Raw genomic sequence first — 26,259 nt, 5'->3', positions numbered from 1 at the left:
AGGATAAAATAATTCTCACTTTTGGGTGAGTAAAGTCACAATTAAAGAAGAAAAATCAAGGTGGGGATTATTACTTCTGCACAACAGCTAAATACATTACCATATTATATGGGTATCCTGCATTCAGATTTCTTTTTGGTGCTTTTATAGTTAACTCCAGGGATGTTATCTACATTAAAGAAATAGAAAATAACATCCACTATAAAAGTGCTTCTTTCCCAAACTCTAATAATAACACTGAACAAGATCAAGATAAGAACCCAGCCCCCTACAGTATTAATGCTGGCACGTTTGTGATGTTTCTCTCTCTCTCATACTTAGAACAAAACCTTTTACTTACACATACCTTGAAGCCCCCACGTCATCAGTTTATATAAAAACAACAACACAATACTTGTGGAATAAGAAAGCAACAATGTTATTCTGATCTGAATGAGAGGAGCTTGAATTCTGAAGAGACTTTGGAGTACTTAAGTATTCACCAGAACCTATCTCCACGCAGTTCAAGCTCTGTCTCTTTTTCTTATGAATGAATCTTTCTTTTCATGGTCCTGAGGTAATGTGTGAGGTGCTGCTACACAGACAATCAGAAATCCCTTGGAGAGTCCATCAGACAAGTGTGCATGGATTCCTCTCCACACAGCATTCCACTGATCACTCAGGACCTGAGGTTGTAAGATGGGGCAGCTGAGTTGGCCGGATCCCCAGGGTGTGACACAGTGCCCACTGCAACATGTCAGCTGGACCTTGGCCAGTACTAGGTGCCTCTCAATGTACCTGGCACAATCCAAATTTCCCTTGATTGAAATACATGGCTTTCATGTTTATCTTCTAGGAAATAACAAGAGATCTAGTGAGCACCTGAGGTGATATGGGGAGAACCTCTGAGGCATAGACAAGTAAAAATGCTCCCTGAGAATAGAATGCATGCCTCATTGTGTGTTCGGTTCTCCCTATTTAGAATAAGGACATAATTTCTTTAATAGTAACATATACCCATTCAGAAAATTATAAAACATAAAAGTCCCAATAACAACTGACAAACCATTGCAGACAGTTATTTAAACAGTGTCTATCTTTGTAGCACGTGCTAAATGCTTTGTGCTTAGATGTCATTTAATATTGACAGCATCCCAGCTGCTGCCTTGATTTTTACATCTGAAAACCCTACAGCTACACAAAGGCAACCCAGGGGGCAAGGCCAGCAGCACATTTTCTAAACATTTGTTTATTCAACTAAAGATACAAATGTTTTAAGTATAAAAATGGATGTTGGGAATTTTGAAAAACAAAATAAAAAATGCTGATAACACCTGAGCAGAGCAATAAAAGGGACAAACCTAAATTTAGACCAGCAGAGAGAGTAAAGACAGGAATACAGGGCAGCCAGAAGCTGGCCTGAGAACAGATTATATACATTGGTAATACCGAGTCACCAAGAACACATTGGTCACATTAAGGAAAGGAATAATAGCTCTTCTTCTTGGAGTCACTTGATCAACAAGGAGCCCAGGTTTTAAGTCTCTATTTCATGCTCTCTGTGTCCTGTCCCTGTTTGTGGTTTGACTTTGAATCTGTGCCTTTCTGGGGGTTGTCCAGTGAATCTGTCCGTGCATGCGTGTGTGTGTGTGTGTGTGTGTGTGTGTGTGTGTGTGTGTGTGTGTGTTTGTGTGTGTGTGTGTGTATGTGTGTGTGCACAATTGTGAGGCTTTGCATGTCTGTTTGCATGCTTTCTATCTGCCCCTAACAGAGAGTTTCATTCTATATTGAGCAGCATAGAAATAACAGAGTTCAGCAATGGATTAAGTCACTGGCTCTAAATGACCCAAATGACCCAGACCACAAACATCATTGTTTATGAACCAATATCAATACATGGCTGCTTCCAACCTTTATGGTGGCTTTTAGTATGTTGCTTTCAACTGCTCTATTTGCAACTTTCAGTAAATGATACACTCCCATTGTCTGGGTCAGGGCCGGGGAAGGTAAGATTGTAGCTGTGCACCAACCTGGCTTGTAAAGGTTGATTGCATGGGAAATCCAGGCAATAAGGTTAGTTGTTACATTGTTCTCTTGAAAGCAGGCTAAACAAAGAGTTTGAGTCTTAAGTAACTTCTAAGTATATTATTAGCTTTGCCTGCAAGGTCCAGCAAAGATTCTAGACTCTTAGAATATAAGAGATATTTTTATGATATTGCATCAACACAGGCCCACTCAGAGGGAAGGACAGTGGCAAGGTCCTCACTAACCCATGAGCAGGATGATGAGGGACCACGCAGTTCTCCTTGCTCAGAGACAGACAAGGCTGGTCATAAAAGCAGAGCATGGCGTCTAATTGAGAAAACAATTCAGACTGACAAGCAGCCTGTGCCACACCAAGAGCAAGAAGCAGAGACTAAAGTTGACTCTTGCTGCAGGTAACCAGCTTCATTCTAACAGCTATGAGGTTAATCCAAGAGTTAGAACAATTGGGCATCCAATCTTTACCTCAAATGGCAGGGTCCAAAGAATCCCAAAGTAAAAACAACAACAAACAAAACAAAAGCAAGTCTCTCAAACAGACTTAAAACATTTCCATAGCTTCAGCCTTTAAGAGGCATAGGCCACAGTAGAGTGTCGGGGACCAGGGGGTATCCAAGGGAGTGACCAACAAAGGACAGAACTCCAAGAACAGTGAGGCTACAGAGACCAATGGCTCCAAAGGACCCCTCCTGCACGTGGTGCCATGTGGAGTCTGCTATACCAAGAAGGATCTGAGAACTTCACCTTTCACCTCAGCGCAGCTATGGCTGCGACTCACTCCATCAGCCAGTGCCGTTCTCAACCCTGGGAGCAGTTACTGCTGAGATCAATAACTCATCAAAGTGCTCAGACTAAGTGACTACTGAGTTCTCAACCCTGGAATGAGATAGCTATCTCCATCTCAGCCTTCCAAGCCCAGGGATCATCAAGGAAGAGGGGGCAGAAAGAATACAGGAGCAGGAGAATGCAGAAGAGTGCTGGGAGATGCAGTCCCCTGGACAAGCCATGGCCTCTGTACTCATGAACTCACCTTCAGGGTACCAAGCCAATAAGGCCAGTCAAAGGTCCAGCAGCAAGCTCTGATCAGACACAGTGGATTGCAAACTAAAAAGAAACAAAGAAACAAACACACAGACAGGCACACACACACACACACACACAGGCACACACACACACACACACACACATAGGCACACACAGGCACACACACACAGAGAGAGAAAGAGAGAGAGAGAGAGAGAGAGAGAGAGAGAGAGAGAGAGATGGGGGACATGAAGGTTGAGGGGAGGGTGTGGGGAAGTGTGCAGGCGAGGAGGAGTTAGGAGCAGATCCATCAACATAAATTGTCAAAGAATAAATTTGAAATAAAGAAAACAATTGCTTCCAGTGCTCTGCCGCTAATACAAACTAGAACCGTAATATCTCATATCTGAGAAGACCACGAAGTAATTCCTCTTATGTCTGTTTGCTATGCCTGTCCTTTCCAACATGAAATCCAGTTTTTATTTTTATTTTTCTGAGACAGTCTCCCTCCTATATAGATGGCGAAGATAATCTCCTCAGGAGAGACTGATGTGTGGTCCTAAGTTTGGGCTTTGTGTATGCGGGGGGGAAATTGAAAGTTGGCAATTCTCTTCAAACTCATACACCGCTTTCCTAGTAGCCAGAAAGGCCCCAAATCTGAGAGCCTCTCTTTTGAGTACCAGGTTGCTAGTGTATCTTTCCAACACCCCACAAGGTCCATGGGTTCAAGGCATAGTCTCCACATAAGCCTGGGAGATGGCAGGACCCCAGCAAGTGTGCCTGGTCCTGTGGGTTGGAATATGCCCTTGGCGAGCAGCTCGACCACTCCCCGCTCTCATGCAACCTGGTGTAATTATGTGTTCCACCAAGCACTCCCTGTCACTGCTCCCAGCATCCTGAGCCATGCAGATCCATGACCATGAACTGGGATTCCGAAAACCATAAGCCAAAGTAAACCTCCTCCTCCCCCTCTCACCCCCTTCTCCTCCCCCTAAGTTAATGGCAGTAGGGGAAGCTGGATAGCGTGTTAATATTAGTCACACCTCAGACAGAAAAGAGAGGGGCGGCCCATAGTGGAGGCTGGAGTTCATCCTTGTCCACCAAAGGCTCTCCCTGTTTTTCTTCTTGCCAGCAGGTGCTAAGTGGAGCCTCATGTCCTCCCTTCAGGCTTGGAAAACCAGTGACAGGGACTTTCAGAATGGCAGGCTTTCAGAGTGTGCATGGTGCTTACCACTCGTGGTAAGTCACACAATAAAAATAACAGGAACTAGGGGTTTGCTTGGAACTTTCTACCGTCGTCCTTTGCTCTGCCTGGTATAAACCAAAGTCCAAAAGAGAATCCCTCTGCATTAAACCTTCAAGGCTGGTTAAAGTTTCTATGGTTGTGGGGAGTAGAAACATGGCAGTCCCAAGGCCATATTATCTTGGGCTACGTTAAGAAGTGCCTGAGTAATGTGTAAATAGGCCCCTAGCCTCTGCCAGCCAGAAAGTTAAGAACATCATCAGACAATGAAAGTCCTAAACCTTGCTGCAGCCCATCTACATATTTGAAAACACGTTTCCATCAGTGTATTGAAACCTTTCTTGATATATAATCCCCATTGTTTTATGTAAGAATGCAATGAAAGCATTACCGTGTTGGAACACGGTATATGGGGTGACCTGAGTCAGGGCCACTCATGCATGGTTCCAAAAGAAACTGCTTCTTACTCCCCTTGAGAGAGGGCTGTGTTTTGTGTGGTCACTGACTTCTTTCCCTTCTTAGGATTGGTAAATGCATTTGCCAGAAGGCTCTGCCTGATGATCTTCACCTCACCCCATACTCCTCGCAGCCTTCAGAAGGTAAAGCCTTAGCCTCCAATTTTAAAACCTGGAAAACCAGCTCAGTGGGTAAAGGCACTTAGTGTCAAACCTGATGATCCACAGGACCCCATATAGGATGAAAGTCAAAGATGAACTCCTGGAATCCTCTAACCTCCACAGTTCCATAGGTGTGGGTGTCATAGGCGTGGGTGTCTTCTCTCTCTCTCTCTCTCTCTCTCTCTCTCTCTCTCTCTCTCTCTCTCTCTCACACACACACACACACACACACACACACACACACACACACACACACACCATTAAAAAGACAAACAGGAAACCAGACATGCATTTTTAAACTATAGATTCCATGCTTCTGTTGAGAGCCTCATGTGGGGAGAGAAGAAAAAAGGGGGTGGAGGATCTCACGATTTACAAACAGCCCTAGTCTACTGCAGAAGCCCCGCTGATGTGGAAACTAGGTAGTCCAAGCCCACCATGTCCCTCCTGCCTTAAACACCCAGGCCACTGCACCAGCCCAGGACCCAGGGCACCTGCCCCTGACAGCATCTGAGCTTGTGACCTTTGAAGCCTGCCCCGAGCCACCCCAGAGAGAACTCCTCTGTGTGTTCAGCAACCATGAAGCAGCCACTCTCCCTTGCTAGTGGACTTGGGGAAAGGGTGAGCTCTGCCTCCAGCTGCTTTTTAATGCACCTCTCCTGCTTGTTTTTAATCAGACTCCAGCTAAAAGAAGCCCACAAGGAGCCTCTTCATATTTTAATTACATTTAGCCAAACCTTTGAAAGAAAAAGGGAAACAGTGCCACCTAACTGCCCAAGGAGCTCTGCACTTGAGGCTGTCTTTCCCCTCCAGTCACTGATGTTCATTACCAGCCACTGCAGGTGCCCCTCTCCCTGCAACTCACTGTTACCTCAGTGTAGGATGATTTCACAGAGGATGTCCACAGAAGCCGCATTCTCAAGAGCAAAAAGGCAAGCTCACTGGACTTACACTTAAGTACCCTGGCCCTTGGAGGTAATCCAAGTAATGCTGGATTAACAATACATTGTATTCAGTTACCCTTAACAACCCTCAGGTGAATTTCCTTTGTGATACGCTGACACATTCAAAGTATGGACACTCTTGGTCCTTTCCAGAACTAAATCTTCTATATTAAACATTCTAAATGGCAGGCCACTAGTAAAACATGTTTTTTTAATTCAATTAATGATCAGAACGTTTAAAAAAAGAATAGCTGAAATGCATGTTAATGTGTTTCAAAGTATAAAGTACCCTGAAAATACGAAACTTCTAAAACATACCCCGGGGTAATAAGGTCTGTGGGGGCAATTGTCCCAGGTTAGGACATTAGGCACCATGTCCTCAAAAGGTTCTTTCAACATTATTAAATCCACCAAAGCCCAAGCGGTGATGAGTGAGCTCAGAGCAACTCCCTATACCAATTCTCTCCCCTTCCTCAGCCAGAGTTAGGTGCTGAGGATGATCCAAGCTCTCTCCTCAACCATAAAGGGCTCCACCCCTGGAGCTGCAATAACTACTATGTGGTTACAGACTGATGTAGTACAGCCATCAAAGATCAAAAGGACGACAGAAATTCCCGACATGGCTTAGAGGAAGAAAGAAAAGTGTGTGAACCTGGTGTTTGCAAGCCCTTTAGGTAAGCCTCCCAAAAGCTCTACTCAAAGCAGTGATAAATACATAAATAACGAGGTGAATGAATGAATGAATGAGAAATGAATAAATACATACATACATACATACATACATACATACAGCAATCAAGTGGCTGTATGGTGGACTCCAAAATCAACATACCCTTTCTGAGAACTAAAGATTCAGAAAGAGATGGGGAACGTCCACCCACCCCCAGTCCTATTACAGACTGGATTTGAATATGAATGACCGCCATGGGCCTCTGTATGTAAATGCTTGGTCTCCAGTTGGTAGAACTGCTTGGAAAGGATTAGAAGACATGGCCTTGCTGGAAGAGGTTTCGAAAGCTCATGCCATCCCTGTCATTCATTTCTGTCCATCTTCCCCTCCCCCTGCAGCCTGGTGTTTATGGATCAAGGTGTAGGCTCACCCTGCCATGACTACCTGCTGCCATGCTCCTGGCCCAAAAACTACAAGGCCCGAATAAATTCTTTCTGCTAAAGTTTCCTTGGTCATGGTGTCTTATCATGGTGACAAATATGTAACTAAGACAATGTGCCTTTATTAAAGGATATCATTAATAATCTCAAAAATCATCACATCCAAATTCGAGTGGGTGTGGCTATGGACTCTATCCACACATAGCGCATTTATTTCTAGCCCTTATAAGTATCGTTTATAGATAGCATTACTTCTTTCCTGCGTGGTTCAGAATCTCAATCTTGAGTAGTAGCTGCCAAAGACCATTAAAATATTACAGTATTGAAAGTTGGAGAGATGGCTCAACGGGTAAAGGCAAAAATAAGAATTTTTGTAAGAAGTAAACCCTAGCATTTATTGCTTCTTACAGGATATTCAAACTGAAAGAATACAGTTTTACCTAACCCCACTCCACTCTCACCCACCTGCCCTGGGCAAGAACATAGCTTATAAAATGTTCAGTGAGTAAGAAATGAGTACACATGCAGAAGAAATAGCAAGGCAAAATTTGTGTATCACAGTCAAACTACAGGCAGATGGGCCCAGGGAGTACAACTACAGCCAAACTACAGGCAGATGGGCGCAGGGAGTACAACTACAGCCAAACTGCAGGCAGATGGGCCCAGGGAGTACAGCTACAGCCAAACTGCAGGCAGATGGGCCCAGGGAGTACAGCTACAGCCAAACTGCAGGCAGATGGGCCCAGGGAGTACAGCTACAGCCAAACTGCAGGCAGATGGGCCCAGGGAGTACAGCTACAGCCAAACTGCAGGCAGATGGGCCCAGGGAGTACAGCTACAGCCAAACTGCAGGCAGATGGGCCCAGGGAGTACAGCTACAGCCAAACTGCAGGCAGATGGGCCCAGGGAGTACAGCTACAGCCAAACTGCAGGCAGATGGGCCCAGGGAGTACAACTACAGCCAAACTGCAGGCAGATGGGCCCAGGGAGTACAACTACAGCCAAACTGCAGGCAGATGGGCCCAGGGAGTACAGTTACAGCCAAACTGCAGGCAGATGGGCCCAGGGAGTACAGTTACAGCCAAACTGCAGGCAGATGGGCCCAGGGAGTACAGCTACAGCCAAACTGCAGGCAGATGGGCCCAGGGAGTACAGTTACAGCCAAACTGCAGGCAGATGGGCCCAGGGAGTACAGTTACAGCCAAACTGCAGGCAGATGGGCCCAGGGAGTACAGCTACAGCCAAACTGCAGGCAGATGGGCCCAGGGAGTACAGTTACAGCCAAACAGCAGGCAGATGGGCCCAGGGAGTACAACTACAGTCAAACTACAGGCAGATGGGTCCCAGGACTACCCCTAAGTCACTCGTGCAGGTCACAGTCTTAAAGAAATAGGCCAGGGTACTTCAAAGACCCTCACTACTCAAAGCTAAGAGTAGCTAAGAAAGTGTGGGCCCACGGGGAAGCTCTGGGTTTCAGAAAGCTTTTCCAGGCTGCTTCCACCCCCAGTGCCACGAAAAAAGACTGGAAACAAAAATCAAAAACCAAAACAAAACAAAAAGAAAACCCAAAAGAACAACAACAGCAAAACTAGAAATGGAAGTGTATGCAAAGATGCTGTAATGGCCCCAGAAGAATCTCCATTATAGGGACAAGGGGACATGCCCCTGCCTCAACCCAAACCTTAGCAAAAGGAAGCCTGTGGTCAGGAAAGGTGAAACATAGCTTTCAGAAAAGATTCGCGTCTCTAAACCAGGACTCCAAGTGTCAGGGCTGCCAGGGCTAAGAGACACAATTTTCCACCTCGGTTCTTCTTATAGAGACAGATACCTGTGTTGGCCTAGAGGTATAAGATATGCAAACAGGACTTTCTGTAAACAAAATTCCATATTTAAATTCCATATTTAAATTATTTTCATCTCCTCAAAATCATGCTGTTATTATTTATTTATTCAAATGTTTTTTATTCTCTTTTACTCATTTTTTTTAAAATCCCAAGCACAGTCTACATGACCATCTGCCGGGGAGGGGATCCTGCAAAAAAGAAAAGAAAAAAAATGCCTATCTCGGTTCTAATGTTAGAACAGGATGCATCCAGTTTTAATGTTTTCTCACTTTCTAGAAACACCAAGAATATGTGATAGAATAATAAAATAATATAGTTTGGAATAAAGAGATGAATCCAGCTGCCTCCACACATACGTGCATGAATTTACAGCTGTGCACACATGCACATAGCACGGCATGAGAGTTGGGTGCAGCTTCGCTAACAGCTGGTTGGTGGGGATGCAGTTAGTAAGACAGCACACTCCAACCGCAGACCTTTTGGTCATTTTAAGCTAATGCATGCTATCTATGTATGCACAGTCTGACCTCTGGTGCCTCCCAAACCAAGATTTGACCATAAAATATACAACCAGAAATTTAGTTGATCATAAATACAAACAATGCCTGGCCAGGATGTTAACACACAGTGACTAAGGACTAACACCAACAGTCATGTTTTCATTATCAGGTTTAAATTTAGAAAAGGTGAAGATGACTCTGAAAATACCAAAACTCATATGGAACAAGTCCATGTGTGTAAAAGGATAGCCCTGAAAGAAAAGAGCAGCTGTTCTTCCTAAACTTTAAGTAAGAGTACCTTTTGTGTTTTAGCAAACGATTTCTTGTCTTCATCATTGCAAGCAACTGAATACATTTCTTTAAAATTACCCAAAGCATTGGGCAACAATTGGGAACGAAGGGCATTTACTTATTTAGTTATTTAACTTTGCATGGCATCTCAGGAGTGGCACAGGTAATGTCTATAACACACGACCATCCATGGCAACATAATCACCATGCCTTCACAGAGAAGGACCATCACGCCTGATGTTCACATCCGCTAAAAGCCTCATTTATAACCTCTCTGAATTTTGAGCTTCATTCCATTTTGCATGAGTCCAAAAATAGTTTAGTATTGTTCCAGTGTTTCCTGCTTTCTCACACAAATACAGCTAAACTGAGAAGTGCGTACTTTGTGTAGGAGATTTTCCAAATTCTCTTTATACTTTGGGGAATGATGTTACTGCTCAAATGTTCTCCTTCCCCGGGGTTGGAGAGATGGCTCAGCAGTTAAGAGCACTGACTGTTCTTCCACAGGTCCTGAGTTCAATTCCCAGCAACCACATGGTGGCTCACAACCATCTGTAATGGGATCTGATGCCTTCTTCTGGTATGTCTGAAGACAGTAAGAGTGTCCTCACATACATAAAAGAGTATCCTCCCCCCCAGATATGGCTTACCTGAACCAACATTTTCATTGGCCCCTTCTTGTGTGAATCTAGATATAGGCACAAGTACCAACTTTTATTCTCCAGGTTAATCAAGCTGACCAAACATGGCAGCACACGCCGTAGCACTTAAGGCTGAGGCAAAACAGTTCTCAAGTTGAAGTGAAGCATGGACCAAGTAGTGAGAGCTTGTCTCAAACATAAAAACAAACAGACATTCACAACCTACTAATGTCTCCATGTGTGTGCACATGTGTTGACCGCTTTGAGAACTCACCTACACATGATCAGTTATTTTCCTGCTAATTACCCTTTACAATTGCAAGGAAGAATCAGAAATATTTTGTCAGAATCTGATAGAGTTGAGAGCTCATATAAGCAAAGAGTCAGGAATAATCCGCATTAGCTTAAATATTTCAAGTGAAGCTAGGCATAATGACTGTCATCCCAGCAATTGGGGCAGGAGGCGGATGCAAGAGGATGACAAGTTCAAGGTCAGCCTGAGCTTCCTGGAAAGACTCTAACTTGAAAATACAAAAAGATAATAGGATGTTCCAAGTGAAAAAGAAGCACAGGTGGCCTGTGCACCTCAAGACGCCACCACTCTGTGTCTGACAGGAGAGGTGAGATGCAAATCCCAGGGACCCAAAGACAGCAGGCTCAATTTCCTGTAACTTCTTTTAAAGATTTTTACTTTTTCAGTTCCAGAAAAAAAAAATACACTGGGCCCATGTGCATCATTTAACTGTGATGGCCTCAGTGACAGAAATTTCAAGTGGCATGGGTTAGACAGGCAGGGACTGAGGAGACCGAAAGAGACAAGAGGGTAAAAGGGGAAGAGAATGTCAACAGCTAAACTATCTCTACAAATAATTTGACCTGTTTCTTTTCACTTCTGGTCTCAAGTAACATTTATAAATGCTTAGGCTGAAGAAAATCTGAAGAGAAGTTTATTGCTTGTGCACAAAGGCATTACCATCGTTGAATTTCTCATCGTCCTTTGTGACCCAAAAACTCAGTGAAAACCTTTAAAAGCACAGTGTTTGCAATTTCCATAGGGCGAGTCTGATCTTCCTTCTTTTGGGCCATAGGCCAACAGGGGACCTGGGACAGTCCAGAAATGACACAAGCCAAGAAGGTGTCCCTTGTCCCTACACAGGGTTGGTTAAACCTCACATTTCTCCTTCCCTCCATACACACGGTCTTCGGAGGCAGCACTGCAGGATCCAGCTGGCAAAAAGCGGAGCTGGTGTGAAGGTGACTAGGCTCGGCCACTATGCCACCTTTCACAGGTAGCCCTTCAGGGGCCATCTGTGGATCAGAAGAGAGTTTCTCAATTAGGGACGTGACACGGATATCCTAAATCTCACTTGCAGTCTACCCTATTGCTTGCCAAAGTATGTTCTTCAACTCCTCTCCTAGAGCTTAGCGGGTCCCGGGTGCAGCAACCAGCCCTCTCCAATGAACTCCTAGCACCAAGGATGTTTCCTGAGCAGAAAAGAGACCCCCATGCTAAGAACAGGCACATCCCCTGTACTCAGAAACACTACCGACCCAAGAAATGCATGAGTCCGGTCACTAAAGGTGTCACCCCACACAACACGAAGGTGCCTCAGAGGAGTCAGCCTGTGTTCCTGGGAGCTACTTGGAGAAAGATCAGAATCTAGGTGTTCCTGGCTCCTCAGACCTCTACATCCCAAGGCTGAGCGCAGCCTTGGCCAAAGTTAACAGTAAGCATTTACAGAATGAATGAACGTACTCTCCCTTAGCAAATGCAATATAAACGTCACAATTCAACTAAACAAACACATAAAGAAATATCACCCTGTAATAGAATCTACCAAGCTATTAAATATAACTTTGCTACAAATCGTGGCTACGAAAATGAATGTCAATATGCTACAAAAAAAAAAACCCTCATGAATCTGATCCCCAGTACTAAAGGACAGACAGACGGGAGACAGACGATACATGTGTATGAATGCACATATACATATGCATCTGTACATAGAGAAAAATCCATGGACCGAGACTCTGGAAGCCTAAATCTGAGATCCAAATCAGCCTTTACTCAGTTGTACAATTTTGGGTAAATAAATTCTTTAAGCTGGTATTAATCACCAGGTCTTTCCCACGGTGTGACACCTCCTGACAACTTGTCAACAATACATCTCCTACCACACAGACTTTTTCTAAAGGAGAGAATGTGAGTTTGGGCATATTAAGTTCTTTTAACTCAGGGGACTATTTTTCTGGGGCTCTACTGACATCCTGTCTTCTACCAGCTTGAATATAAAATGAGTAACAGGCCAGCCAGGAATATGCAGCAAGATCCTGTCTCAACCGCATCAAACCATACCCCACCCTACCATGTCTGACCCCACCACACTAAAACGGACTGTTTCAGTAAGTCACAGCTAAGGCAGCCTCCTGGTTCCCCTTAATGGTCAGTGTGAACCAGCCCAGACTTAACTGAGAGAAGCCTCCTTGTAGAATAATAACTTCTATCACATTAGGCTGTGCACAAGTCAGTAGGGGAGTCTCCTGATAATTAATTATCTTGTAAATTGGTATGGGTGGGCCCAGCCCACTGTAGGTGACACCATCCCTAGGCTATAGGTAGTAAGAGCCCGAGATGTGGGACAGCAGAAACATCTCCATCAGCTAACCTTGGAATGTGAAGAAACGTGGAGCTATTCGATTGAAAGTTCTAGAAGTGAGAGAGAAAACACTCAGAAATGAGTGCAATGTACAATCATGTTTGTAACACCCACTCTGCACAGTGTGTTGGTGAGGAATATTTGACTATAAATAGTTTCTTTGTTCTTTTACCACTCACACATACCAATGGGCTCTGTCTCGAACACGGATGTAACCCAGTTCTGGATAGGCTAACGATGATGATTGCCTTACAGGACAAACGCCCTACTGATGATCTACCGCAATAGGGTAGATATCACCATTCACACAGACAAGACCTCAACAACCTCTAGAAGTGGATATGTGCCCTCAAATCCATACTCCTTAACCTTAACCTTAACTCCTTCTAAGCTTAAACGTTGCATAAAGATGCCCTGAATTCATAAACGTTTGAGCAACTTCTGAGAGTAAAATTCCAGTGAATTCACTGTGGTACACAAGAAAGGGCATAGACTCTTGGTTCTGACCATCCATAGAAACTCAGTGAGTGAACTGAACGCTTTGGGTATTGGGCTGGCATCTCTAATAATTCAGCTTTATGGTGGTAATGGCCAGGCCAATAGGGAGCAATGACATGAAATTAAAAAGTACTCTGCCATAAAGCAAGAGAAAAAAAGACCTCTGAATTTCTCTTTGATATCTGACTATAACAGTAACAAAGAATAGGTCAGGTCTTACGCCTTCAATCAACCCAACTCTTGGCAGTTACTCACAAAATCCCTAGCTGTGAGGAACTTTGTGGACCTGCTTTCCTGGATAGCTGACACTCCACTGACTCAAAGTCATTGTAGTTTTATTACCAGGGTGTCTAATGTCTCAGGCTGTTGTTAACCTTTGGAAGTTTGTAGTAACAAACCTTGGCTTAACCCAAAATGTTTCCTGGAGGAAGCAGAGCTCTATGCCTCATTCATGCAGTCACGACAGGGGTGCTTGAGGAAAGCTCTTGGCCCATGTTGGAGAGTACAGAAGGAGGTGTAAGAGAAGGACAGTTTCCAATATGCAAAAGGCCACCAGGCAGAAGGGTACTGCACCCCACAGTCACCCCCAAAGCACTGTCTGAACGCCACTGGCATACACAATGTGCTTAGAGAGTATATGTAACTCGAAGATTCAATATGGCCACTTCAAAGAGCAGGATCAATGAGACAAGGAAGGGCTTTATATTGCTGGGGGTGGGTTGTTTTGTTTCGTTTTGTCTGCTGTTTGTTTTGGTTTGTTGATTGGTTGGTTTTTTTGTATTCTTCTTTTTCTGTTTTAGCTTTTGGGTTTTGTTTTGTTTTGTTTTTTGGATTTTTTTGATATGTATTACTTGATGAATAAGAGGAGCATTATGGTAAGTCAAAAAGAAAAGGGAAGTCAATCAAAAGTAGAGAACTGGAGGATGCCTCAGTTTGTAAAGTGCTTGCCTCTTGCAAACGTGGAGACTTGAGTTCCATGCCTGGCACCAACTTAAACACCAGGCACAGGTGTGCACGCCTGTAATCATTGATTTGAAAACAATCATGGGGGCTTGCTGGCCAGACAGTCTAGCTAAATGTGGACGCTGTATCTTCAGTGAGAGACCCTGTCTCTAAAAATAGAGAACAATTAAAGAATCCACACAGGAGCACATATGTGTACATTTACACACACACACACACACACACACATATATGCACACATGTGCACACACATATATACATATCCACACATGCACACACATCTATACATACACCATAAATAAGTAAATAAACTAAGTAAGTAAGTAGACCCTGGAATTAGGGTGCGGACCTTGAAAGGATAAGGCAAGAGGATTGCAATCACAAACCTAGTCTGGGCTGTGTATTTAGTTCAAGTCCAGCCTGATCTAGACAGAGACACCCTGATTAAAGTTAAAAAGAAAAAAAGTCAAAGGAAGAAAACATACATGCAGCTAATTATTCAGCTGAACATAGCAGCAAGAAGCTATAAACGGCAGACCACAAACAACAGACGGCGTCTGGTCAGTAGAATCTGCTGTTTACCTTAGCGGCATCCTAAACATGGAACTGATGTTTGAAATGCAGTGTTTCCACATTTCCCTAAAGTGCAGGTTTCTAATGTTTTATATTAGTGACTATCTTTTTAGGTCAGGTAAAACCTATATCACCCAAGCCTCTAGCCTCTCGGATGTCTCCAGGTCTCTGAGCGACAAGTGTCACAACAAGCCAAGCATCCACTGAAACAATCCCCATCCCTCTCCTGGGAAATGGTCAAAGCCAGGTAGCCAGGTGACCAGGTAGCTTTGCCCTGTCTTCTGTAACACCCATGCATCCTCTTAGGCTGGAGATCTGGGGAGAGGAGCCCTGGGTCCTTGGCCTCTCCTTGTTCTCTAATGCATAGGCAATTTTGTCCCATCCTACCTCAGGAACACCCTGGAGTCCCCCCACTTCTCTCCACCTCCACTCCCACCTCCCTGCTCCAAGGAACACTGACTCCCACCTGGACTCCCATGGGGTCTTACTTATAGCTACATAAGTCCTACATAAGTCCTACATAAGTCCTGCAGATGGTGGCCAGGGGTGCTTTGATTGATATAAAACAGGTCATGCCACATTCTTGTGGACTCCTTAAGGCCTCCTTGTCTGTTCTGTTTGCCCAACTAGCTTATGGCTACCTATCCTCAGAGACCTTTACGGCTCCACAGAGCAAATGAGGTCCGCCTGCCGGACTTTCCCACCATCAGCTTCAAGTCTGACATGCACACACCTTTTGTGTGATCAGTCGTTCTCTCTCTGTGAACTGCACTACAGATGCCATGGAAGCCAGGCTCCTGTCCACACATGTGCTCTTGGCACACAGCAAATGACCGGCACATTGTGGGTTCCTGATAAAATGCCTCACGTCATTCCCGGCCTTCAAGAAAGTGGGGAGGATAAAGCTGGGGAGATTGTTCAGTCGATACAGTGAGGGCCATGCAAGCTTGAGGACCCAGCACCCACGGGGAGGCTGAGCGCATGTTCACGCACACACACACACACACACACACACACACACATGACATCATAATTCTATCATGAGGTTAAAGGGGGGCAGAGAAGAGGTAGGGATGGGACGGAGGATAAGCAGATTCCTGCCGCTCAGGGGCTAGCCAGCCCAGGGCCTAACATTCTCAACGCCAGTCGTCAAGAGCGACAAGCCTCGTACTCCACAGTGCCTGGCTTCATTGAGTGAACCATTCACCTGTGAGCTCAGATCATACATGGGAGGGAAAGCCCATTCGGGTGTCAATGAGCATCAGTACCCCGTAGTGATGAGAGACATCTTAAAGATGCGGCAATCAAAGCAGTGACAGCCCTTAGGACTTTGGGGTTCAAGCTTTGCTTTTCCCAGTGTTCATGCACACACACACACACACACACACACACACACACACACACACATACACACACACACACCGACAACCACAGAAACACAGACACATGCATATACATACGTACACATACACAGGAACATACAGACATACACATACACATACACACACACAGACATACACACACACAGACACATACATATACACACACATGAGCATATAGATATATACACAGACACACATGCACATGCAGACATACACACAGACACACAGGCACATGCAGACATACACACAGACACACATAGACATATACACACACACACACACACACACACAAAAACACTCAGACTTGAAAAGGGGTAAATTCCCCTCCTACACCACTCTAAAGAATCACAATGCAAATGCATACATAAAACGATCATTTTTCGTGGGTGAATGAACTGAGGACATTCTTTTCTCCTCCAAATCTTCTCATTCACTATCTTGCTGGTGAACAAGTCACCTTTTGGAGAACGTGTTAGCAACACTGGGCCTCAGTGATTTCCCTTATTGGAAGGATGTTCCCACAATACACTGTACTCAAAATATCGTTGTCCATGTACAAAGATAGACATTTTACCTTGTCGACGACAAAATACTGCGTAAGTCAAAGGGATGTCCATATTCCTAAGCAAAATAATCCGTTTCACACTGAAGGGCTGCATTACGCTGAGATCATCTCTTCCCAGCCAAGCTCAATCTGTCCCCTTGGGTTTCTCGTTAGCAACTGAGTAGGACTGCTGTCCTCTCTGCTACTTGGCCACCGACTTTCCTGTTCTGGGAACATCTGCTTGGCCTCTGGGACCAAATGTCGCTTTCTCTCACCGAGTCCGTCCTCAGGTACCACCAGCCATCACACCCACCTATTCAGCTGACTGGATTTTTACTTTGTTGTTTTGAGTTGGGTTTTGCTGCCCTGATATGCAGTGTCCGAGCACCCACTACCTCTCCTCGCTGATGTCAGTTCCCCTTTCTGATGAAGGTGATTTCGGTGTCTCTTCTAATATCCTATAAACTGAACTGATCTGTGGTCACCCTAGTCCCAAGCCCGCTGGATCTGGTTCTCCTAAGTCTCCCAAATCACCAACAGCGACTGAAGGAGTGGACAGTGATGTCAGGGTTTCTCCCACCTCTCCTTAGCTCTAGGAAAGGGGAGATACAATAAAAAGAAAGACCGTGAGATGAGAGCTGGGGTCTTTCTAACTAGAGACGAGCTGCTGGAAGGACCCTAAGCCGCCTTGCTCACCACAGCTCTTCCTGGTAAGAACTTCCTACCTGCAAAGTGCACTGTACTTCCCAGATCACTGCTTTGGATGCCCACGTCTCTGCTGCCTGGTCTCACACAGATAGAGTCTCATTTTAAAAAAAGAAAAGATTGGTGCCTCAGAGTAGGGGAATGCTAAGGCAGTGAGGCGGGAGTGGGTAGGTGGGTGGAGGAGCACCCTCAGAAAAGCGGTGCCAGGAAGGAGGGGTTAGGGGATGAGGAGGGGAAACATGAAGTGCCACAGGAGACATTGCAGGCTGTTTCCTTACTGCTGAAGATGAGGCAGATATCTGAAGGACACTTCTCTTGGGTGCTGCAATGAGGCAGATAGTAGTGCCTTGGTCCTTAGGATCTTGTGGTCAGCTGCAAACACTACAACCCGGTCTCTCTTTGTGGTGGAAGCTTGGTCAGTTTCTCAACTTAGTTCTATCTTCAGATCACCTCCCTTGCAGTACTCATAGGAAACGGTTTCAGAGTTCATTTAAGCATCAGAGTGAGCTTAATATCATGCTACAAAGTATGAATGTGATGATTCCATGGTCCAGTCCTACAAACTCCCAGCAGCCTCACACCACACATTAATCAGTTCTGTTTCTCTCTGCTCATCTGGCATTCACAATGATCTCTCCTCCTTGAACCTTTATCAAAATCCCGTAGTTACCGCGAGGAATAATAAATGAAGCAGGAAGTCTCAGCATCTTACAAGATTGAGCACCAAGGGCTAAGGTCGCATCAACCCCACCCCACCCCGACCCATATGCCACTTCACCCTCCTTTTGGGGTCAAGGGGATTAGAAAACACCAGGATATCCCACTGCACCATTCAGCCAAAACCTGAAGCCCAGACCTGCTACGGACATCTTCTAAAAAGAACAGAGAATACTACGGGACAGTAGGAGAAGCATCTGGCAAGTCTGGGCGGAGACCAAACAGACCTGAAGTAGAGGGGATGTTCAGGATCCCGCTGACTTCCTCTAGCCACCACACCCAGTACTCTCAGAGGGTACACCTGAAGCATCTCCAGAAATCCGAGCATAAGGATGTACTTGCACACAGCACTTGGGAGGTGGAGACAGACCTTCAGGACTACGAGGCTATCCTCCACTATTGACAAGTTTGAGGATAACTAACTGGGTTTCCTGAGAATAAGTGAATGTGTGAATACATGAACGAACAAAAAGAACGTAAGGGAACAGCGGTACACAGAACAAGAACACTGTGAAGATGTTAACCATTGACAGAGCAAAGGTTGCAGAAGAAATACTCAAGTAGGCCCCTCCCCACCCCCAGAGAACTCTTTCACCAACCTGGCATTTAACTGCACCGACCGACCCACACGTGTCTCCAGCCCCTGACAAGCTAACCCAGCAAGGCCTGAGGAGCAGACAGAGAGGAGAAGACAGGCGACAGAGGCCAGCATGATGTACCCACAACCCAGGCACGGTAGTTACAGAGAGGGTCTGACACTGCGGGGTGCCCGCACTGCGCCCACCCGGGGGCACTGAAGCAGGAAGAAGATAGGACCCTGGGTGGATAGATGAATGGGTGGAGGAGACCGACTCAGACTTCCATCCCGGAGCAGAGGAACACAAAAGCTAAACATTCCCCCAAGTACAAGTGCTGGAGAAGGCTGTGAATGCAGGGACGCCCCCGGTCTGGCCGCGCCCCCACCAGCGGAGGAGCGAAAACAAGCGAAGTGGAAGACAAGTGGGGCGCACCTCCGCCCCGCGGCGAGAGAGAAGCGAGGAACCCATGCCGCCGCCTTCCCTTGCCCCGCAGTGCTGCCCCCACCCACTCCAGCGCGCACCCTGCTTACCCCAGAGCCCCGCAGCAGCCACTGGCGGCCCGCGAGGTGCACCGGCCGGGGGCGCGGGAAACGCCCCCGCCGCGCACGCGCATGCTCCTGCCGCACCTGCCTGGCTCTGCGCCCCACCGCGTGGCAAGCAGTCCGGGCTTTCCCCGGAGATGCCTCGGTTCCCCACCCACACTTCCACCCCCGCACAGTCTTCTCCCGGACTCCGGGAATCCTCCTTGTGCCCCACCACCACTCTCCTGTCAGCCTTTCCCTGCAGCAGAGTCCCATGCACTCTCCAAGCTACACCTTCTGCACCCTGGTGGATGCTGAAACCTCTGGATCGCCTGCTGGCTTTTGACTCCGCGACACACGTGTACAGGGAAACCTACCCAATGGAGATAAAGGGATGCTCTTCACACGGAAAGTGGGTGGGTGAAGAGAGGCTACCAACCTGGTCCTAAACGTGTGGGCTGAGAAGCTGGAGCTGCTGAGCTTCTGCTCTCTGGGAACTTAGAGTCCTCCTTGCTAACTTTTGGCCTTTCGCTTGCCAAAGTCACTGATTTGATGAGGATCTTGTTTAAATCCTTTTTTGTTTGACAGCTGATCATTGAAGGCTGTGTTTTGTGAGTCCGAAGTGAAATTTTCTTTCTAGGAGGTGTGTAAACCCAAACATGCATGCAATAGCCATCCGGCGGGTACAAAATAAGTACTAGGTTTTTGCTTTGAGCAAGAATGACAGTACTTTAACAGGATCAACGCCCAGAATCTTCTTTTTGGTTTGTGGTTGATTACCACACAGTGAGGATTGGAAAGGTGTGGGCAAGATTGGTCATTTGCTAACACATAATGTGTGAGCGTTGAGAAAAATAGGAAACCGTTTGCTAATGCATTTTTATTAATTATTTTATTTATTTACATTTGCATGGTTGCCCCCCCCCCCTTCCCGCTAGTGCGGTTTGTAATTAGAAACGATGATCATAGGAATTGTGTCAGCGTGCATGCAACCGGTCCCTCGTACTCTAATCAGTTCTTAGTTAAGACAAGGATTTGAGGAAAAACAGAAAAGACAAACCAACAGCAGTAAGGAGAGGAACACGGCTAAAACAAATCCTGCTGAAATGGTGCGCTCATTTCTACGTTGTTTAAATACGTTTGTGCTAGACCCGTGGAGGCTGTGATACCTTTCCTTAACGCGAGTAATGAAACAAAACTACGGACAGAAAAGGGCAAACCAGCTTAGAAATAACCTGTTCACTGTCTCAGGAAGCACTAGAAGTTGGCTGGATCCTTGTGCACCTGACCTCATCAAATCAGAGGGGAACCTGTAGAGAGGAAGGGGTGACCAGAATCCTCCTACCCTGCTACTCACAGAGACACAGCACAACACAGGCAGCAGGTGACTGTTGAACCAACCACCATCATCTCTGCCTGATGACCTTCTAGAGCTTCAGTTAGCTACAATGTAGTCCTGGGCCTTCCCAGTGGGGTTTACCATTAAGAGAATCTGAATCCTGGTCCTACAAACATCAGAACAATATCAACGAGGGCACTTCTAATTCCATCTGCCCGTCAGCGAAACTTGATCAACGTTCCACAGGAAGAACGCTGAGTCGAATCCAAGTGCATTGCCTTTACTACGCACCTTTGCTACTTTTCAAACGGAAATTATAACAACACGTTTGCTAATGGCGTTTGGGTGAAAATCATGAAAGCCCAGATACTCCGTTTTCATGGAGTAGATTTTTCCCCCCAAAGGACACACAAATAAGTCAGTGAACAATTCTCTCTCACGGCTGCTTTCAAGAGTGCGTTCCTGCAGAGAACTGACAACCAGGAGTATATTCAAAAGAAGCTGATGTCTGTTCTCAAATCACACTGCTACTCGAGTTTTATGGAAACACGAGCAGGAAGGAATTAGTACACTCCTTACAGCACTTTTAGGCTGTTGTAGTTCAGCCCTTTTTATTTGAATCGCTGCAGATTAAAATGTGATACCACACTGCCGAGTATTGCAACTTAACCAAGGGACACTGAGCAAAGCGATTTTAATAACACAGAGGGGGGGGGTGTCAGATATTCTCCTTCTTTTATTAGATAAACTCCAAAGTGCTCTAAAGCATTAGGTATAATTAGTGTTGAGACAACAGAACTCATCCAAGTGACAGGGAGTCACAGCCATTACACTTCTTTGTATCTGTTTGTGGTTGGTGAACCAGGAGCCCTTCCTACTGCTATGATGGTAACCACAGTGACTCACGGAGCTCTTCGATTTTCTCTGGGTTTCTGTCTGGGTGGTTATATTTCTTTTCTGAACTGGATTAAGTTGCATTCTTTACCGGTGGATCGATGGTAGCATTGGGGGTGGTAGAGGTGTTTTGAAAGAGTCATGGCTGTTTCTTACATTTGTTTTGAGAATGAGCGTGGAGTGAGCACCTCCTCCTGCTCTGGCCTGATTGACTCTGAACCCAAGCCCTGCTCAGCAGCAGGCAGTGTCCCTGCTCTCTATTCCTCTCCCTTCTTCCGCCAAGTTTATTTCCACACTAGCTCCATTGTGAATCACACCTCTGTTATGGATCCTCTCTCAGAACGATGTGCCTCTAAGCAGACTCACTGCCAGTAAATTTTATTCAGTGGGCTGTAACAAATAACTTAGAGTTCTACTTAAATGTAAATATTGGTTGAGAAAGAAGTGTCGATTATATTGACTAATTTAAACTGCTTTTTTAAAAAATGACAACCCAGAGCTTCGTAACCAAGATAATAATGCATGCCGTGAATTTTGGATAATTGATTTTAAACCTATGTAAAAAGAATCAGTTTGGCTTCATATTTGCAGTCATTATTTTTAGAAGAACAATGCCACAATAAAGTCTGTGTTGGTTTCACAGCACAGACCTTTAATCCTTCTACTCAAGAGAGAGGAAAACAGAAGCTAGCCTTGGCAAGTTCAAAGCTAACAGAAGCAATTTAGCAAGGACCTGCCTCAAAACATAATATAAAGGGGGCTGGTGCTATAACTCTTCTGTGAAATGCTTGTCTGGCATATATGAAGCTTTAGGGGTTCACTGAGGGGGTTCACTTTACCCCCTTAAATTCTGAAATTTAAACTCCAATTTAAGCACAATATTCCTGATCAAAATTAATCTGTATCAGTTGAGCAGGACAAGGATGCTCAAATCAGCATACGAACTACGAACTTCACTTTCCAATATGTGCGATTCTGAAGAAACTAATGTTGGGGGGTGGAGGAAGGAAAGAAAATTCCAGAAGGAAGCCTATGAGCCCTCTCACCTGCTTGAGCTCAGATATGCTCAATCCTAAATAAAAGACAGAAAATTTTAAAAAGAAGATAAAGCCTAAGTAAGTCATGTTTTCTTATATTAGAGATATGCCTCCCCAGTGCTAAGGCTAGGCACTTGCTGAAGGGTGCCATATAGAGCCCGTGCTGGGTGCTGGGAGAGTGGTTTCTATTCCTGCTTCTGCTGTTAACCAACAGGATAGAAATTGTCTGGATCCAGTGGACATGTGTCGTCCATCACACAGAACTTACTTTACCTTAGAGATAAATTTACTACATTCAATGACAAGACCTAGTGGAGAACAGGAACATCTACAATAACCAACTCTTAGTTCTCTAAGGGGTGGGAAGGCTGAAAGAAAGAGCTGAAACAAGACTCACAATTAGCCTGACAGACATACATGCCCCAAAGATCAATGTCCCTTAGTCAACGCATTCCCAAGACTGCCTTCTACACAACAAGGCAAATGGTGTTCAAAGATTGCCTGGTGACCATGAAATCAGAACAAGCAAAGATGGCTGCTCTTAATGGACAGTGCTGACAAGTGTCAACTGCCTGACACTGTATCCTCATGCAGTGACCCAGCATCCTCACAGGGGCACCCAGCATACTCATGGAGGGACCCAGCATCCTCACAGGGGCACCCAGCATACTCATGGAGGGACCCAGCATCCTCACAGGGGCACCCAGCATACTCATGGAGGGAACCAGCATCCTCATAGAGGGGCCCAGCATCCTCACAGAGTGAGCCAGCATACTCATGGAGGGAACCAGCATCTTCATAAGGGCACCCAGCATCCTCACAGAGGAACACAGCATCCTCATAGAGGGACCCGCATCCTCATAGGGGGACCCAGCATCCTCATGGAGAGAACCAGCACCCTCATGGAGGCACCTAGCATCCTCATAGAGGGACACAGCATCCTCCTAGAGGAACCCAGCATCCTCTGAGAGGGACAATGCCATCCTGACAGAGGGACCCAGCTTCCTCATAGGGGGACCTACCATCCTCATGGCAGACACAGCATCCTCATAGGGGGACCCAGTATCCTCACAGAGGGTCTGGGCATCCTCATAAAGGAAAGTCTGTAGTGAGAGAATGGAGGGGAGTCGGTAGTGGGAGGACCCATCCACGTCAGCTGCAGGAGGTATGAGTGAGTCCCACTTTTCTCTTGCATTCTTATCCCGGTCACCACCTCGATGGGGCCTGGGTATTCACGAAATTCCTCCAGCAACAACACACACACAAGGATCTCTCAGAAAAGCTATGCTACAGAATTATAAGTCAGTTTGTTTGTTTGCTTGTTTGTTTGTTTGTTTTTCCTTTTTTGTGACTGTTTTCTTAACTTCCCAAGTATCCAAAAATAACTTACAGGCATCCCGTCTGTACTATCAGCCTGCAGCTAAATCTGTTTGAATTAGGTCTGTTTTAGATTTAATTTTCCCTATTTATTAAAACATTAACCAAAGTAAAAAGAACCTGTTTTTACCTTAATGTGTTTCTATTATTTCATTAAAAACAGAGTTCAATTTTCCTAAGTGGAATATGCATGCTCCTGTTCTTTTCCATTTTGAGGCTGAAATTGTAAAAAATCTCACAAAGTTAATTTCTAATTTGAGAACATGTGTCGGTCTAAAGCTGTTCAAGCCAGCAATTCCAAGAAAAAGTGTAAATCCCTCTCCTCAGAGGGACACAGCCTGTAAGTACGTGCCTTTGTTTAGACCTTAGATTACAAATTATGCAGTGGAGGTTTTGAACATGAATATTGAGATATTGAATAGCTCCCCAATTCTGGAATGAGTGCTATTAATTACCAAACCATTGATACTATCCAGAAAATAAAACATGTTCATTGGTTTGTGTTCTAGTTGTTTATAATAAGAAATGCTTTTAGTCTTTGGCTCCTGACCTAGGTTTCATAAAGCCAAAATAATTTAATGCAATAAGAGTGTCTCATTATTTCCCATGAGCCCCTTCATATCACCCCATACTTATGCTAATAAGGTAATGGGATAGTGTTTTGTGGTAGGATCAGAGTGGAGCTGGTCAACAGAGGAGCCCAAAGATCAGAGAATAGAAACTCTTAGCCCTACACTATATGGAGTAAAATGGCAAAGGGGTCAGAGACTAAAACAGGACAATTATAAGATGACCACAGTCTTTGAGGAGCTTTGCTAATGGACAGGTTTCTGTGTCAAGATGGCACCTAGTGTCAAGGTGAGCTTGATTCAGCAATAGCAAACAGGCCACAAAGTTTATGGGTTGGTACACTAATGTAACATTATTTCCTTTTTTAGTAACTTGCTAAGTGTTACCTTTTCAGAAAGCTGGAACTTTGTAAAATTTTCTCTTGATGCCTGGGACAAAGTTGCAGGGAGAAAATGCAAGTCTGGCTCTACCGCCAGCCATGATGGTACAGGCCTGTGATCTAACTACTTGGGAAGCAGAGGCAGAAGGGTTGCCATGAGTTTGTAGCCACCCTGAGCTACACAGCAAGATCCTGCCTCAAAAACAAAACAAGAGCAGAGGGTGTGTCTTAGTGGTAGTTTTTACCTGGCATCAGAAAGGTCTGGGTTCATTCTCAATTGTAACAATCTTTTAAAATGAATTTAATTATCCTAGGGAGATGATTCAGTTGGTATAGTACTTGCTGTGTGAACAAGAGAGCCTGAACTCAGCTCCTGATACCGTGTAAACAAGGCACAATGTTTCATTCCTCTAACCCAGGACTGAGACAGAGAAGGTAGGATCCCTGGCACCCACTAGCCAGCCAGGGTAGCTGAAACAGTGAATGTCAACTGCAATGAGAGACCCTGTCTCAAAAATTAAGTTGCAGAGCCATTGAAGAAGACATGACATTGACCTCTGATCTCCACATGTGTACAAACCCACACCAATGCACACACAAAGGTTTTAAGAATCCTGGATTGCCCCTGAAGGCAAGATAGCATACAGGCTAGCCACTAAGATAGTCCCACCAGTGTCCAAGTGATCTAGTAATGTCCCTACACAGCCGCCCTACTCTGCAAGTGCTCCATTCACTGTATATAGGGACACAAGCCATTTTTGTAACCTACCTGACGATGGCAAAACTTCCTTTCCATGATCTATGGACTGTGATCAGTCTTTGGCCAAGAAGGAGCCTACCTGGATCCTTTTAAATGACCTGGTTTTATACCTACATTTTAACTCCTGGAAGCCCCATAACTGCCCCCCTGCACTCTAAAAATCGTCCTTTTCAGGCTCCTCAATGCCTTCAGGAATTCATCACTTCGTGCCAATATCTACTTTCCTAGCCCTTTCAAAACCTCTGACAATAGACACTGAGTCCAACTGTCAAATTCTGTCACTGGCTTTGAGCTTAAGAGTTCATTCAGAGAAAAAGTGACTTCACCAGACAAATCAAGGGTTTTTTCAAAGCACATTTTTGAACCAGCTCCTTTTCTTCAGGTTTCTACAAGGTAGACAGCCTTAACCATGACGCTTAGACTAGCCATCAAATGTAAACCAACATCTGCCAAGTCAAACGAACCTCTGTCTGTGTTCTCACTGTTCAGGTCTCGGCTCTATCCACTTTGTAGATCCTCTTAGCTCTCAG

General features: G+C 45.2%; 1 protein-coding gene across 3 annotated transcripts in view; it reads right to left on the bottom strand.

Annotated features, from left to right (window-relative positions):
• Positions 1-26,259, bottom strand: part of L3mbtl4 (L3MBTL histone methyl-lysine binding protein 4) — a 533,749-nt gene that overhangs the window by 433,432 nt on the left and 74,058 nt on the right. Inside the window, exon 1 of one of the 3 annotated variants that reach the window (XM_087564392.1) lies at positions 19,383-19,465. The exons of 1 other annotated variant lie outside the window; for it this stretch is intronic. The gene's annotated coding sequence lies outside the window, so the exon portion shown is untranslated. 3 annotated transcript variants of the gene reach the window in all.

This window comes from Rattus norvegicus, chromosome 9 (assembly GCF_021556685.1).
Source record: "Rattus norvegicus strain SHRSP/BbbUtx chromosome 9, alternate assembly SHRSP_T2T, whole genome shotgun sequence".
NCBI lineage: Eukaryota > Metazoa > Chordata > Mammalia > Rodentia > Muridae > Rattus > Rattus norvegicus.
This window is presented reverse-complemented; position numbering and strand designations above follow the sequence as displayed.